Source organism: Ovis canadensis, chromosome 1, assembly GCF_042477335.2.
Source record: "Ovis canadensis isolate MfBH-ARS-UI-01 breed Bighorn chromosome 1, ARS-UI_OviCan_v2, whole genome shotgun sequence".
NCBI lineage: Eukaryota > Metazoa > Chordata > Mammalia > Artiodactyla > Bovidae > Ovis > Ovis canadensis.
The window spans coordinates 20710882-20726174 of NC_091245.1; the positions used below are offsets into that span (position 1 = coordinate 20710882).

The 15293-nt window shown below is 38.4% G+C and overlaps 1 protein-coding gene and 1 pseudogene across 6 annotated transcripts in view; one reads left to right on the forward strand and one right to left on the reverse strand.

Annotated features, from left to right (window-relative positions):
* The window catches only part of TESK2 (testis associated actin remodelling kinase 2), a 141134-nt gene that overhangs the window by 41489 nt on the left and 84352 nt on the right, over positions 1 to 15293 (reverse strand). The gene's annotated exons all lie outside the window — the stretch shown is intronic.
* Positions 1955 to 13361, forward strand: LOC138428442 (BCL2/adenovirus E1B 19 kDa protein-interacting protein 3-like pseudogene; annotated as a pseudogene).

The following is a 15293-nucleotide window of genomic DNA, read 5'->3' on the forward strand; positions in this document are numbered from 1 at the left end:
ATGAGAGAAATGTATACTAAAACAAGGAGCTATTACTTTTTAAATCTATCAATGAATGAAGATTAAGAATGATAATGATTGGGAGAATTCCTCAAGATGGATCCAGTGGTTAGGACTCTGCTCTCACTGCAGAGGGTGCAGGTGCAATCCTTGGTTAGGGAACTAGGATGTTGCCTAGGAACGCAAGCCCAACAGGGCAGCACCCCCCAACCCCCAGAAAAGAGTGATAATGCTCAGTGTTGTCCAGAAGGGAAGGAAACAAGAATAGGAAATACTGCTGAGTTCTCAGTACAACTTTTTCAAAGGGTAATTAATTGATCATCCTGGCAAAAATTTTCATTACTCCAACAATCCACTTCTAGAAATTTATCTTAGAAGTATAATCAATTTGGGTGAGCAAAAATTCACATAAAAGGACATCTACTTCACCAGTGTATGTGAATCTAAATACCCATCATATAAAAGACTTGTTAAATATTTACAGTATAATTCATACATTAGAATACTATACAGGCATTAAAAAAGAATGAAGTACTCCTTATGCATTGACATGACAATATACACAAAATATACTGCTAAATGAAAATGTCAAGCTTTAAAATACCATTTGTGTAAAAAAATTTTTATACATTAACAGAAAGTATCTAGAAGCATTAATAATAAATGGTACTGAGGGGGTAAAGGGTGATTTTTATTTTTTAGTGCACAACTTATGTTATATTTGAAGTTTCTTCAAACATCAGCTTAAATTTTTAGGTAAAAATAATTTTTAAACAAAAATCACAAATCAATTATGACTGATGATAATCATTAAGTGACAGAAGATAAATGATATAAAGCAGTGACACTCAGGACTTAGGTTGTCAAGAAAAGTCTCATTAACAATACCCACAAGGCCCAAGTAAGTTCTAGTTTAGAAGAGAAAAGAAAAGGGAAGAGATTGACTAAAGTGATAGTGAAGGCATAGCAGTGACTGTGCTCGAAAGGACCATAAAGCTCTATGAAGGCAGAGTCCAGGTCATAGCACCTAACAGTGCCTAGCAAATAGTTTGCTTACTCAGTGAATAATTGCTGAGTGAAAAGGAACTGAGTGAGGGAGAAGGCCAGCTGTAACATCACAGCGGTTTTAAAGACATGCTGCTCTAACCAAAATTACTAGTGTGAAAATTTCACAGTTTCTCCAAGAGGTGTTATCTAGACCACTGGTTTTCTCTAAGGGCATCCAGAGACAAGATGGGGACTTGAGAAAGGAAAAAAACCCAAGGAAATATTTAGGTAGTACTGAAAATAAGATGCAGGTTTCAATGACAGGCTAAAACTTACCTCTTGGGAATAAAGAGGCTTAGGAATAAAAAGGAAGTGAGAGTAGTTAAAAGAGGTCTGGGGAAAAAAAAATAAAAGAGGTCCTGGATTTCCCTGGTGGTACAGTGGATAAGAATCCACCTGCCAATGCAGGGGACATGAGCGGGATCCCTGATCCAGGAAAATTCCACATGCCATGTGCCACAACTACGGAAGCCCACACATTTTAGTACCCACGAGCCCCAACTACTGAGCCCTCATGCTGCAAGACTGAAGTCCAGCACACCTAGAACTCGTGCTCTGCAACAAGAGAAACCACCACAATGAGAAGTTTGCACACCACAACCAAGAGTAGCCCCTGTTTGCTGCAACTAGAGAAAGTCCACACAGCAATGAAGCCCTAGCACAGACAAAAGTAATTTAAAAAATTAAAAGTACAGAAAGAAGATAATTGACAATCTAGATATCGATTTAAAAAAGAGCTCTGAAGTTAGAAGGTGTAGGTTCAAATCTCATCTCTACTTGTTACTAGGCAAGCAATAGTTTCCCTCTTATAGGATAATAGTGTCCACAACGTAAGGTTGTTGGAAAGACTAAACGAAACAACTTTATTCACCAGTCAGTTTCTTTACTGTGAAACTCACTACCTAATATGGAAGAGAATGAGGTGAGGAATGTAGACAGGTAAAAATTTAAAGAATAATTAACATAAGTAACACAGAGTGCTTGAAGACTGAATCTGGAATGCTGAATGTTTCTGGGCACCATGGCATAGTGTCTTTGCAGATAAACAGCATCTGATAGCTTCAGTTTAACATCAGAAACCAGTTGGGTAAAAGAGAGGAAGCTGTACTAGAACAAAGGAAATCCGGGCAAGATAAATGAGAAAACAATCAATCTGGGGGAGCTGAAGTTTTAGAGGTATCTTTTTTTCCCCTTATTAAAGACACTTTTTTTTTTGGTAATAATGTTTTTATTGAAGGACAGTTGATTACAATATTATATTCACTTCAGGTGTACAGCAAAGTGATTCAGTTATATATATATTCTTTTTCAGATTCTTTTCCCTTATAGGTTATTACAATATATTGAGTATAGTTCCATAGCTATATAGTAGGTCCTTCTTGGTTATCTATTTGATACATAGCAGCATGTATCAGAGAAGGCAATGGCACCCCACTCCAGTACTCTTGCCTGGAAAATCCCATGAATGGAGGAGCCTGGTAGGCTGCAGTCCATGGGGTCACTAGGAGTCGGACAGGACTGAGTGACTTCACTTTCACTTTTCACTTTCATGCATTGGAGAAGGAAATGGCAACCCACTCCAGTATTCTTGCCTGGAGAATCCCAGGGACGGGGGAGCCTGGTGGGCTACCGTCTATGGGGTCGCACAGAGTTGGACACGACTGAAGCGACTTAGCAGCAGCTTCAGCAGCAGCAGCATGTATAAGTTAAACCCAAACTCCTAATTTATCCCCTTCCCACCTTTCTCTTTTGGTAATGATAAGATTGTTTTCTATGTCTGAGGCTCTATTTCTATTCAGTGTCATATGTGTGTGTATGTGTGTGTGTGTATATACATATATATATATGTATGTATGCATATATATATCCTTTTTCAGATTCTCTTCCATTATAGGTTATGACAAGATACTGAACATAGTTCCCAGTACTATACAGTGGCTCCTTGGTGATTACCTATTTTGTGTATAGTAGTGGGTATCTGTTAATTCCAAACTCCTAATTTATCTCCCACTTTCCCTTTTGGCAACCATAGATTGGTTTTCTATGTCTGTGAGTACATTTCTATTTTATAGATAAGTTCATTTTGTATTTTTTAAGAGTCCACATATAAGTGATATCATATGATATTTGCCTTTGTCTGACTTACTTCACTTAGTATGATAATATCTAGGTCCATTCATGTTACTGAAAATGGCATTATTTCATTCGTTTATGGCTGAGTAATATTCTACTGTGTGTATATACCACATCTTCTTTACTGTAGAGGTATCTTTTTAAAAGGTCAGTGTTCTTTAAGTGTTTATACAGTTCCTCAGTCACCAGAATTATGAGAGTCAGTATTCTATTCATTTATTTAACAACTATTTGTTGAGTGGTCACTATGTGTAAGACATTAGGGACAGAACAGTGAATAAAACAAAGTCCCTGCTCTCAAAGCAGTTTCATTCCAGGGATCATTCTACTGGAAAGTAATTGTAATAAAAAGTTAAATGGATGTTTTGCAGAAAGCAGTTAAATTGTTGTGCATAAATAGCTGTATCTAGTAAACCTCTTACAGGAAGGATGCTTCCCTGAGATTACATGGTATTTCTGCCTAAGGATGATTCTATTCTCATTATCCCACCATAGCAAAAAGAGATAAATAATACACAATATGCTTTTATTACAATTATACAATAAGCTTTTATTACAAAAATTTTATTACAATATTACAATAAGTAATATATAAAAGCTTCACTACAGCTTTCTAAACTATAAAGGGCACTAGCAGGGGTCAATAACTAAGGCCTACTACTTGTTTTTATAAAAATTTTATCGGAACATAAGCAGCAGCAGCAGCAACCATGGTATTTTCTGTGGCTGCTTTTGTGCTACAACAGCAGACTTAAATAGTTGTGACAGAGACTGTATGGCTTGCAAATACTGAAACATTTACTATCTCGTCCTTTACCAAAAGAGTTTGCTCATACTACTTTAAAAGACTGTTAGGAAGATAAAATGGGATATTTCAGGTACAATATCTACCCTGTAATCAAATAAATGTTAAATGTTTTTTATTTTATCATTATTAACAATTCTAAATTATACCATCTCTTATATGACTATTAGAGTTACCTTTTCAAAACCTGAACTATGTAATTTCCTTCTTTATAAACCTTCAATGGCTCCCTTCTGCCTATAGAATAAAGTCAAAATTCCTTACCACAGCATTTGAAACTTTCCATGATGTGTTCCAGCTTATCTTTGGAAGCTCACACTTTCCCATGAGCCTTACTCTTCACCCATTTCTCCCTTTCTTCTGCTTCTATCCTACAAATATATTTAAATTTACTCATCTTAAAAAATGCTTCCCTTGCCCCCTCTCTAGTGGTTCAACAGTAAAGAATCTGCCTGCAATGTAGGAGATGTGGAGGTGTGGAGCTCTGTGGGTTTGATCCTTGGGTCAGGAAGATCTCCTGGAGGAGGAAATAAATTTCTAATGGCACTCCAGTATTCTTGCCCGGAAAATCTCATGGACAGAGGAGCCTGGTGGGCTACAGTCCATGGGGTTGCAAAAGAGTCAGACAGGACTGAGTGACCAAAACAACAACAAAAACAAAGCCCCCGCCCTAAAATATGATCCTAAGTCATTCTTTGCATTTATACCCAACCTTTAAGAGTAGGTTACATACACTATATGGCCTCCCTAGTGGTTAAGACAGTAAAGAATCTGCCTGCAATGAAGGAGACAGGGGTTCAATCCCTAGGTTGGGAAGATCCCCTGGAGGAGAAAATGGCAACCCACTCCAGTATTCTTGCTTGGAGAATTCCATGGACAGAGAAGCCTGGCGGGTGACAGTCCATGTGGTTGCAAAGAGTCAAGTCGGACACAACTGGGTGACTTAACAGTTTCACTTTACATACATATCTTTACACTATCTGGCTTCCCTGGTAGCTCAGCTGGTAAAAAATTTGCCTGCAACGCAAGAGACCCTGGTTTGATTCCTGGGTCAGGAAGATCTGCTGGAGAAGGGATAGGCTACCCACTCCTATATTCTTGGGCTTCCCTGGTGGCTCAGCTGGTAAAGAATCTGCCTGCAATGCAGGAGACCTGGGTTCTATCCCTGCATTGGGAAGCTCCCCTGGAGATCTTCATGGCTACAAGTCCATGCGGACACGACTAAGTGACTAACACTTTCACTTTGCATACACTATCTACGTATCTTTAACCTTCCTTTGTTCCTAGACTCATTAAACCTGCCTTCTGCCCACATAACTCTTTTTGAAACTTTCCTTACTGTGGAAGATTCAGAGTTTTATTTGTCTCTGCATTTCTAGTAACTAGTATAGTATCTTACACACAGTAAGCAAGATCTCAGTAAAGATTTGTTGAAGGGCATGAATGATTTTTATGACCTAGAAACTTAACTTCAAGCTCCTCCTTGAGCTGGAAGACTTCATTTACTTACAGAAAATTATCCTTCTAGGATCAGCTAAAATTTCATTTTCTCTGCAATCATCTTTAGGATGCCTTCAGTTAACATTAGTACTCTCTCTTTCTTCCTGGCTCCAAGCAGTGCTAACATCCTTTTTTGCAAGATTGCTCATTAGCATAAGTCAAGAGGTCCAAGGTCTGGAGTCTGCTTGGATTTGAATCCTGGCTCTGCTTACTGATGACCTCTCTGTATTTCAGGTTTTTTCCACATGCAAAATGGAAATGTTGGTATTATCTAATCTATATGGTTATTGTGATGATTAAAATAACTTGAGCTCTTAGAACATAATATGCACTAGAGAATGTTAGCTATTCTTCTTTTTAACCTTTCTGACTTCTCCAGATTGGAATATAAGGAAGGCTTTTAAGAATACAGAACTCATCTAATTTATTTCTATATACATACAATGCTTTGCACATAAGATGCTAAACAAGTATTTCTTGAATGAAAAGGCAATAATCACCAGGTTAGTTTCACAACGTAAACTCATTTTATAAGAAAGAACATTTAGAGGCAGGTACAAGGCTAGAAAACCAAGAGGTATTTATTTTATTTCATCAAATATTTGTATAGAAGGGAGGCAATAGGATTCTATTAGCAAAACAATGGCTACGTTCTAAAGTTAAGAGTCGTCTAGAAACTGAAAGTACTTGGTTTGAGGGTGATTTACCCTTGCTTCCCATGCCCTCAGACCCACCATCACTATTACCACACCACCCACAGAGATGTCACAGAGGACACGTTAAGGCAGGCATGGCTTCATATGACAGTCTTCCCCACCCCCTACTCACATCACCACATCATAGTGGTGTCGCACAATTCTACTTCTACGTGAAACTTTTCTGCTAGACCTTCTCAACCTCATTTCCTTTCTACCACCACCACCACCGCATCGAAAATGGTATTAAAGAGCTGGCAAGCTGAAACAGGCATTAGCTTTCTATTGGAAGAAGAGCTTGAGCAGAGCTAATCATTCGAGTTGCTATAAAAAGCATATACTTTTAAAAGGGAAATATTACTCATCCTTAATAGGGAAGTGATTTACGCCTAAAAAGGCATTTAATATATCAACAGTAAGTTTCCACTGATATTTTTATTGCTACTTTAATCAAAATCTAAACTGTGGCCGAAGCTGAAAATCTTTCTTGGTAAGAGACAGGATCTTAAAAAAAATTACATTATGAATGATTCTAATTCTCCACTACCAACACCCAAAATCATGTAAGCTTAAATTATTTAGCTCAGAAAGGGGGCATTTTCTTAATGGATATGCTTGAGAGTGAGTGACAGATTACTCAAATTTGTTATTTTTAATTTCATATTACACACACATTTGCATTGTCTTTTACACCAGTGCTTCCTAAATTTTAATATGGAAACAGATCACCCAGAAGTTATATAAACTGCAGACTTTGATTCTATAAGTCAGGGGGGAACTGAAATGTTGAATTTCAGTAGCTGATCACTACTCTAAAGTTACTAAGACTATAACAGGAAACTCCCAACTCTGATACTACTGGTAAACTAGAGTTTGAAAGAAAGTTTCCTGTCTTTCCTGTAGAATGATTTACCATTCCCCATAAAGTATCATAACCACACTTTTCCATAACTTAGCTTTTTTCCTCAGACTGTTTCCAATGTTTAGAATGCCCCACCCTTCATTTCCACAGAGTTATATTCTGCCCCAAAGCTCATTTCCTTTCCCCAAAACAAATCTGGCTCTAAGTAGAAGTATTTCTGAACTAGCATGCTTCTGAATTACCAAGGCACTCCATCTATACCACACTGCCACATCATCATAATTTCCTACCTTTAACTTTTATAATATGCCTTATATTTCCCTTAGGAGACCATAAGCTTCTTAAAGCATTCTCTTGAGTGGCATACGATAGTATATAAACACTTGCTGGATAATTTAAAACACAACTCTGATATTTCTGAGTGCCAGTTATGTGCCAGGCACTGGTAACGATCATAACAATTATAAGAACTAACTCAAAGAGTGCTTACCATCTAGGCATTGTTCTAAGCACTTTATGTTATATTCATTTAATCCTCATAATAACCCAAAGAAGTAATACTTTTATTAACCTGATCACATTGATGAAGAAACTGAGGCTCAGAGAAATTAAGTAACTTGTCCAAAGTCACACAGCTAATAAGTGGCAGAGTCACGAGTCAAATCTAAACAGTGGGTTCCAAAGTCTGTGGTTTTGTTGTTTTTGTGGGGTTTTTTGGCCGGGGGCAGGGGGCGGGTGTGTACCATGTGGCTTGAGAGATCTTAGTTTCCCCTACCAGGGATGGAATCCAGGGCCCCTGAAGTACAAGCATAGAGTCCTAACCCCTGGACCACCAGGGAATTCCCAAAGTCTGTGCTCTTAATCATGATGTTATAATACCTCTCTGTATAGTTATAAAGAGGATATAAAAATGAGTAAGACACAACCTGTTCACTTAAGAAGCTACTGGCTACTCAAAAAAATTGTTGTGGCAGCTCAGAGCTCCTGATTTAAGTCCAAACTCCTTAGCATGTTATTCAACAGTCTGAATGATCTGACCCAAACCTCTCTTTCTTTATTACATCCATCTGCATTCTCTATGTTTTACTGTAGTTATATAACCAGCTTCTCCTAAATATGTCCTTCTACTTCCGTTTTGTTGCTGGAATAAGCCCATCTTTCTCATCAAAATTAATCTTTCTCTTCCCTATACACTCAAATTACTCCATTTAAACTTCTACTGTAACATTAACCAGGCTTGCCTTCTACGTGTTTTAGCTATCTCCATCTTTTCCACTCAATTAGAGGATTCTTGAGGGCAGAGATGGAAGAGTATGGAAGAGATGGTTACTTGTTAACTTCCCTTTTCCTCTTGAAGTAGGCTACATTTCCCAGATGGTTAAGATCATAACACTGAGTTCTGGCCAGTGGTACAGGGATAGAAGTGATTATATCATTTTCAGGCCTGTCCCATTAAAAACCTCAACATCATCCTCCATGCTTTCTTCCTTCATCTGCCAGCAGATGCACAGGATCCAATAGAGGAATCTGAGGTCCTGTCCTAGGTTAAAAGGAGCCCCCTTCAACCTCCACTCAACATGCACTGGATTAGAATATGAGTAAGAAACAGCTTTTAAGCCAATAACGTTTTAAGTTAGCCCATCTGGACTAAATACACCTTATAGTTTTGTTTCTCTATATATACCCAAAACACTGCCTTGTTCATAATTAGTGTTCAGTAAATATTTAGAGTTCAATTAAAAGTTAAAATTCTTATTGCAGGGCAGAACCTTTCAAGACTCTACTATTAGCCAGCAGTCTTCACAACTGGGGGTATGAGAGAGATTATTCATTGAAGTATGGGAAGAAAATTGAAATTTTTACTTTTTTTATACAAAAAAAGAGAAATGTTTACTAATATTTAACATGGGCTGATAGTAGCACCTGGGATGGGCTAAAAAATGTTTTCCTAATGGGATTCTACGGTAGACAGAAGATATCCAAAGATGTTCATGTCCTAATCCCTAGAACCTGTGACTATGTTAGATGGCAAGCAGAATAAATTTTAAAAACTGCAGATGGAATTGACGCTGCTAATCAGTTGACTTTAAATTAGGGAGATTATCCTGGATTAGCAAAGTGGGTGCAGCGTAACCACAAAAGGTCTTCAAAGGTGGAAACAGGGAGGCATAAAAGTCAGTATCAGAGGGCTACAATATGAAAAAGACTCAACGGGTCACTGCAGGCTTGGACGACAGAAGGGGACTACAAGCTAAGGAATGCAAAACAGTCACTAGAAGCTGAAAAAAGTAAGAAAATAGATTCTCCCCTAGAGCCTTCAGAAAGGAATACAGCCCTCCTTGAATTTAGCCCAGTAAGATCTGTAAGATAATAATTTTCTGTTATTTTAAGCCATTAGGTTTGTGGCAATTTGCTACAGCGGTCCTAGAAAACTATCAGAAAAATCTAAGGGTCACTATTTTATGTTATAATGTTCACAGATCTAAGATAGACTTTGGGCTTTGACTCTTTGTAAAGAAGCATAAGGAAAATAATAACGTTATTTTCCTTAGTGGCATTTACATCTAGTAGGTCAAATATTTATTGAACTCACAGTCATGTATAAAGCTCAGAGTTAAACATTAAAGTTCAAATGTTATCCCTTCTCAGAAGTTTATTACCTAAATAAAAGAATAAGGGAGAGGCATGGTAACAGTCTAAAACACATCTATCCTTCTTCTAAAAAACAAAACAAAACAAAATACTGACACTACTATTTTGACTGGGACCTCTTCAATTCTGCATAACAGGACCTAGGAAGAGAAATGCAGCCACTGCATCAAAGCTGTCAAGAAAATTACTCTGTACTGCTCACCTACAATATACCTGGAAACTGTGCTAGGTATTTTATAGGTACTACCTGATATGAAATTACCCCTATTTTATCATCTAGGAAAATAAGATTCAGAGTATTTAAGTGACTTGACAAAGACTCGAGAAGGTACTGGAAAGTGGATCCATTTGGCTCAAAAGCCTATGTTTTGTTCTGTGATAATCAGTATGTATGAAAAAGGCCAGTAGATCAAGAATAATTTTATTTTTTATTCATAAAAAAGAACTATCTATCTGCAAACCAATGAAACTCTGACTAGTTTGCTTTACAAGCCCTTCTACTGCCAACTTTGAGCAGTAAAAATAGCAGTCTTATTAAAAAAGTTTTTCTGACCTGTACTGGTCTTTCTGGAAAAATGTCTGACTCCAAAGTTTGGTAAAAACAATTAAGAGGCCTGAAATAAACCTATAGCAAAATATTAGAATGTGGGCTTTTTTTTTTTTATAATAATACGCTTTCTAAAAGGTTTGCATTTGAAACTTACTTAGATTTAAACCAAAGTTTTTCCAGAAGTTTGAATATATTTTTATCTTATTTCCTCACATAATTTTGGAAGGCAAGGCCCTGGAACATACTCCATGAGATTCCACTAAGCTGTAATGTGTGGCACTAAAAGGAACTGCTTTGCATTTTACTCCCAAATAAAGCAAAGATACCAACACTCTCTGTTGGACTAGAAAAAATTACCAATAACCAAAAAGGAGAAGAGGCGGAAATGGCTCAAATCTTAAGTCCCAAAAGAGCTATGAATCCAGACCCATAAAAAAAGGAGTAATATCCTTAGGTAATTAAGGCTTGCTGGAGTTCAAACGTGTTTTAGAGGTATTACATAATGGAAAACTGGTTGTACTGGGTCCTAGATATGAAAACTCATAAGGAAAACTCAGCTGAACTGACATTAACCACCAGAGCTCACATCAGGTGACACTGAGCAGAGCTGGTTCAGTCTGGTTTTCTCTTTTCTGTCCATAGCTTTTATAGTCCAATTTTAAGATTGCTAAAGGCAGAATAAATATGCCTCAGCCATCACTAGATTATGTCAATAGCACTATATATAATAACACAAGGAAGAATCAAGTTCATGTTAAAATTTTACTTTTTCTTAGTCAAACAACACAAATATCTAAAAAGTTAAAATGAGATCTGCTTGTTTATAAATATTATACCAGTATAATAAATATAAAATCCTAGATTTCTGAGAGAAGAATATCCTCTATCTTCAATAACAATTGAAAATAAAATGAGACTAAGAATGAATTCATTCTGTATTTTATGTCATAGAAAATTTTAAACCAGATTGCTCAAAACAGCCATGCAAGCAGCAAAATACCAAGTCTCCCACCAAAGGCAGAGCTATTAATAAATATATGGGCAGTGACTTCAAAATGTCCCCAACATGCTTCTGTTTGTAAAACCAGGAAGTTCAGAAGAGAACTAAAATCCACAAACCTAAGTATATAGATTGTCTCCCCAAGCACTGAAAAAGCTTCTTCCTCCTTCCCAAAATTATCTTTTAGCCTACAATTACTCATAAACTCATGCCAAAATAGCAAAATATAGACACAGACTTCAATTTATGTGAACATACTTTTGAACATACTTTTGAAACTATACTCTCACAATGATTTCTTCCCCAATTCAATCCAATAAGCATGTATCAAGAAATACTATGTGCAATACTTGTATTCTCCATTGATAAACAGAACACTTAATTTTCTTTTTCACTGCCTGTCACATATATATAAGCACAGTGCCAGGCAATAAGGATCAAGTAAGGTCCGTCTAGTCAAGGCTATGGTTTTTCCACTGGTCAGGTATGGATGTGAGAGTTGGACTGTAAAGAAAGCTGAGCACCAAAGAATTGATGCTTTTGAACTGTGGTGTTGGAGAAGACTCTTGAGAGTCCCTTGGACTGCAAGGAGATCCAACCAGTCCATCCTAAAGAAGATCAGTCCTGGGTGTTCATTGGAAGGACTGATTTTGAAGCTGAAACTCCAATACTTTGGCCACCTCATGCGAAGAGCTGACTCATTGGAAAAGACTCTGATACTGAGAGGGATTGGGGGCAGGAGGAGAAGGGGATGACAGAGGATGAGATGGCTGGATGGCATCACTGACTTGATGGACATGAGTTTGAGTGAACTCCGGGAGTTGGTGATGGACAGGGAGGCCTCGTGTGCTGCGATTCATAGGGTCGCAAAGAGTCGGACACGACTGAGCAACTGAACTGAACTGAAGGGCCATAGAAATAAACATAAATAAATCCTTCTTTAAGGCGCTCACAGACAAATAATGATAATACTAGATAACATTTACTGAGCACTTATGTGTCAGACACTGTTCTAAATATTTTACAGGATTTACCTCATTTAATCTTTATGAAGATATTATGTAGTAGGTACTATTACTCTCTCCATTTTACAGACATGAAGACTGATTAAATGGCAGTCAGAAGTAGATCCTTAATCTTTTTTTTTTTTTTTGCTTAACAAGTTATCTATTTATTGTTGTTTGAATCCTTAACTCTTAAGCTTTATGCTATACAGCCTCAATATATAATGCTTCAGATGATTATAACAGCAACAATAATAAAAATATAATAGTTAAGATTTAGTCCCTTGCATTGTGATAAGTTGTTTGTAGACATTATTTCATTTAATCATCTCCATAAAAGCAAGCAGGACCCTGGGCACACAAGCCTTTCAAACAGTTGCTAATCTGGGAAAGGAGGGGATGGTGAGACAAGGAAGGAGCAGTCAGGAAACAAAGGCTAGTGTTGCTATCCAACCTCTTGGCGGCTGCAGCTCTTCCAGCTGCCCCAACAGCCGCTGCCCCCCCACAACAATAACAACTGTGTGGAAGGTGAACAGTCTCTGCCTCTGCCAGCCAGCCTCAACAGTTCCTGGGCGCAGCTCCCCAGGAATAGCAGCAATGGCAATGGTTATAACAATGGGGAAAAAAGGGGGCTAGAACAGGTACCCTCCTCATCCTCTATCCACAATGGAGACATAGAGAAGATTCTTCTGGATGCACAACATGAATTCAGAGTAGTTCAAGAGACAGTCTGCACTGCAACAACCCTTCCCCACCAGAAGAGGGGGAGATCGTGTTTGATGGGAAACACAGCAGCAGGGACCGTAGCTCTCAGTCAGAAGAAACTGCCAAAGAGAGAGATGTGGGTGCACTGAAGAAAATCGCAGACTGGGTGTCCAGCTGGTCTAGCAGACCTGAAAACATTTTGCCTGAGGAGTCCCACTCAGGCACCCTAAATATTCCATTTCCTTAAGCACGAGGAAAAGTGGGTCCATGAAAAAAGGGCTGATTTTCTTTCTCCGCGCAATTTCTTAACTATTCATTCCATCTCTCTTCCTTTGCCACGTTATGGCTTTGGAGGTAGGCACCTACATTGGAAAACGACTCATCACGATTACTGCCAGTACCTACTGAAGGAAAAGAGCCCCTGGGAAAGCGTGTGACTTGTGAAGTGTGTATTGTCAGTAGTTTATTTGAACTTGAGACCATTGCGAGCATGACCCAACCTACACCCTGTTTTTATATATCCAAGTAGTTCCAGTAATTCTTAAATCCATTATTTTATTCAAACTCGAGGCATCGAGTTTAACTAATCTCATTCTCTTTTTGACCTAAAAAACACTTAGGTATTTCTTAACAAAGTTTACTGTTGTTGACCTTTATCATTTGTGATACAAATTTTACTCTTGCAAGATTATTTCCATCTTTCTTTTTAAATGAGACCAGGTTAGCAAGTGACATAAAAGCTTTGTTGTTTTTCAAGACAAAGGCCAGTTTGAATTTATAGTTATTTAAAAAGAAAATAAACAAAAGAAGACACAATAAAAAATATCCTGGGCAATAAAAAATTATTTTAAACCAAAAAAGAGAGAGAGAGGAACAAAGAGCAGTTTGGGGGCAGGGTCCTGGTTCCATGTGAAGAGATAAAACAGTATCTTTGAGCCCTTCTACAGAATTAAAATCTCCAACAAGTGGAAGATGTTAGCATTCTTCATTCCAGAGGAGATCATAGTTTGATTAATCTCAGGAAGACCATGAGAAGACCACCTAAGGCCAGATAAAAGAAGGACAAGCCCTGCACACACCTTGATCCTTATCAGCAACCCTGCCCTTGAACCATTGCTATAAATCTCACCAAATCTCCTGGATTGGGACACACAGTTTTTATCAGAGCATGAGCCTCCTGTGTCCCTCTTTGCCTGGCAAAGCAATAAAGCTATTCCTTTTTCCCCAAACTGTCTCCAAGATTTAATTCAGCACCACTGCACAGAGGCTGAATTTTTAAGAGCACCACCAACCTGGTACAGTAGTAATACTATTCCTTTCTACTTCACAGATGAGAAAACTGAGGTTATAAAGGTTATATAACTTACCTACGGTCCCCTAACTATTAAGTGATAAAATCATCCTGAACCTCTCCTCTAAATTCCAGACTTGTTTACCGAACTTGCTCCAAGAGGAACAACCCCACGTCCAAGGAGAGGCAGCTGGGCGGGCACAGGAGGGCAGAGAGGAGCTACTCCACATTCAAGGTCGGGAGGGGTGGCCGTGAGGAGATACCCCTCATCCAAGGTAAGGAGCACCAGCAGCACTTTGCTGGAACAGCCATGCCCCACATCCAAAGTAAGAGAAACCCAAGTAGGTGTAGCCAGAGGGCATCAGAGGGCAGACACACTGAAACCATAATCATAGAAAACTAGCCAATCTGATCACACAGACCACAGCCTTGTCTAACTCAATGAAACTAAGCCATGCTCTGTGGGACCACCCAAGATGGGTGGGTCATGGTGGAGAGGTCTGACACAATGTGGTCCACTGGAGAAGGGAATGGCAAACCACTTCAGTATTCTTGCCTTGAGAACCCCATGAACAGTATGAAAAGGCAAGATGATAGGATACTGAAAGGGGAATTCCCCAGGTCAGTAGGGGCCCAATATGCTACTGGAGACCAGTGGAGAAATAACTCCAGAAAGAATGAAGGGATGGAGCCAAAGCAAAAACAATACCCACTTGTGGATGAGACTAGTGACAGAACCAAGGTCCGATGCTGAAAAGAGCAATATTGCATAGGAACTTGGAATGTCAGGTCCATGAATCAAGGCAAATTGGAAGTGGTCAAACAAGAGATGGCAAGAGTGAACATCGACATTCTAGGAATCAGCAAACTAAAATGGACTGGAATGGGTGAATTTAACTCAGATGACCATTATATCGACTACTGTGGGCAGGAATCCCTTAGAAGAAATGGAATAGCCATCATGGTCAACAAAAGAGTCTGAAATCCAGTACTTGGATGCAATCTCAAAAACAACAGAATGATCTCTGATCGTTTCCAAGGCAAACCAT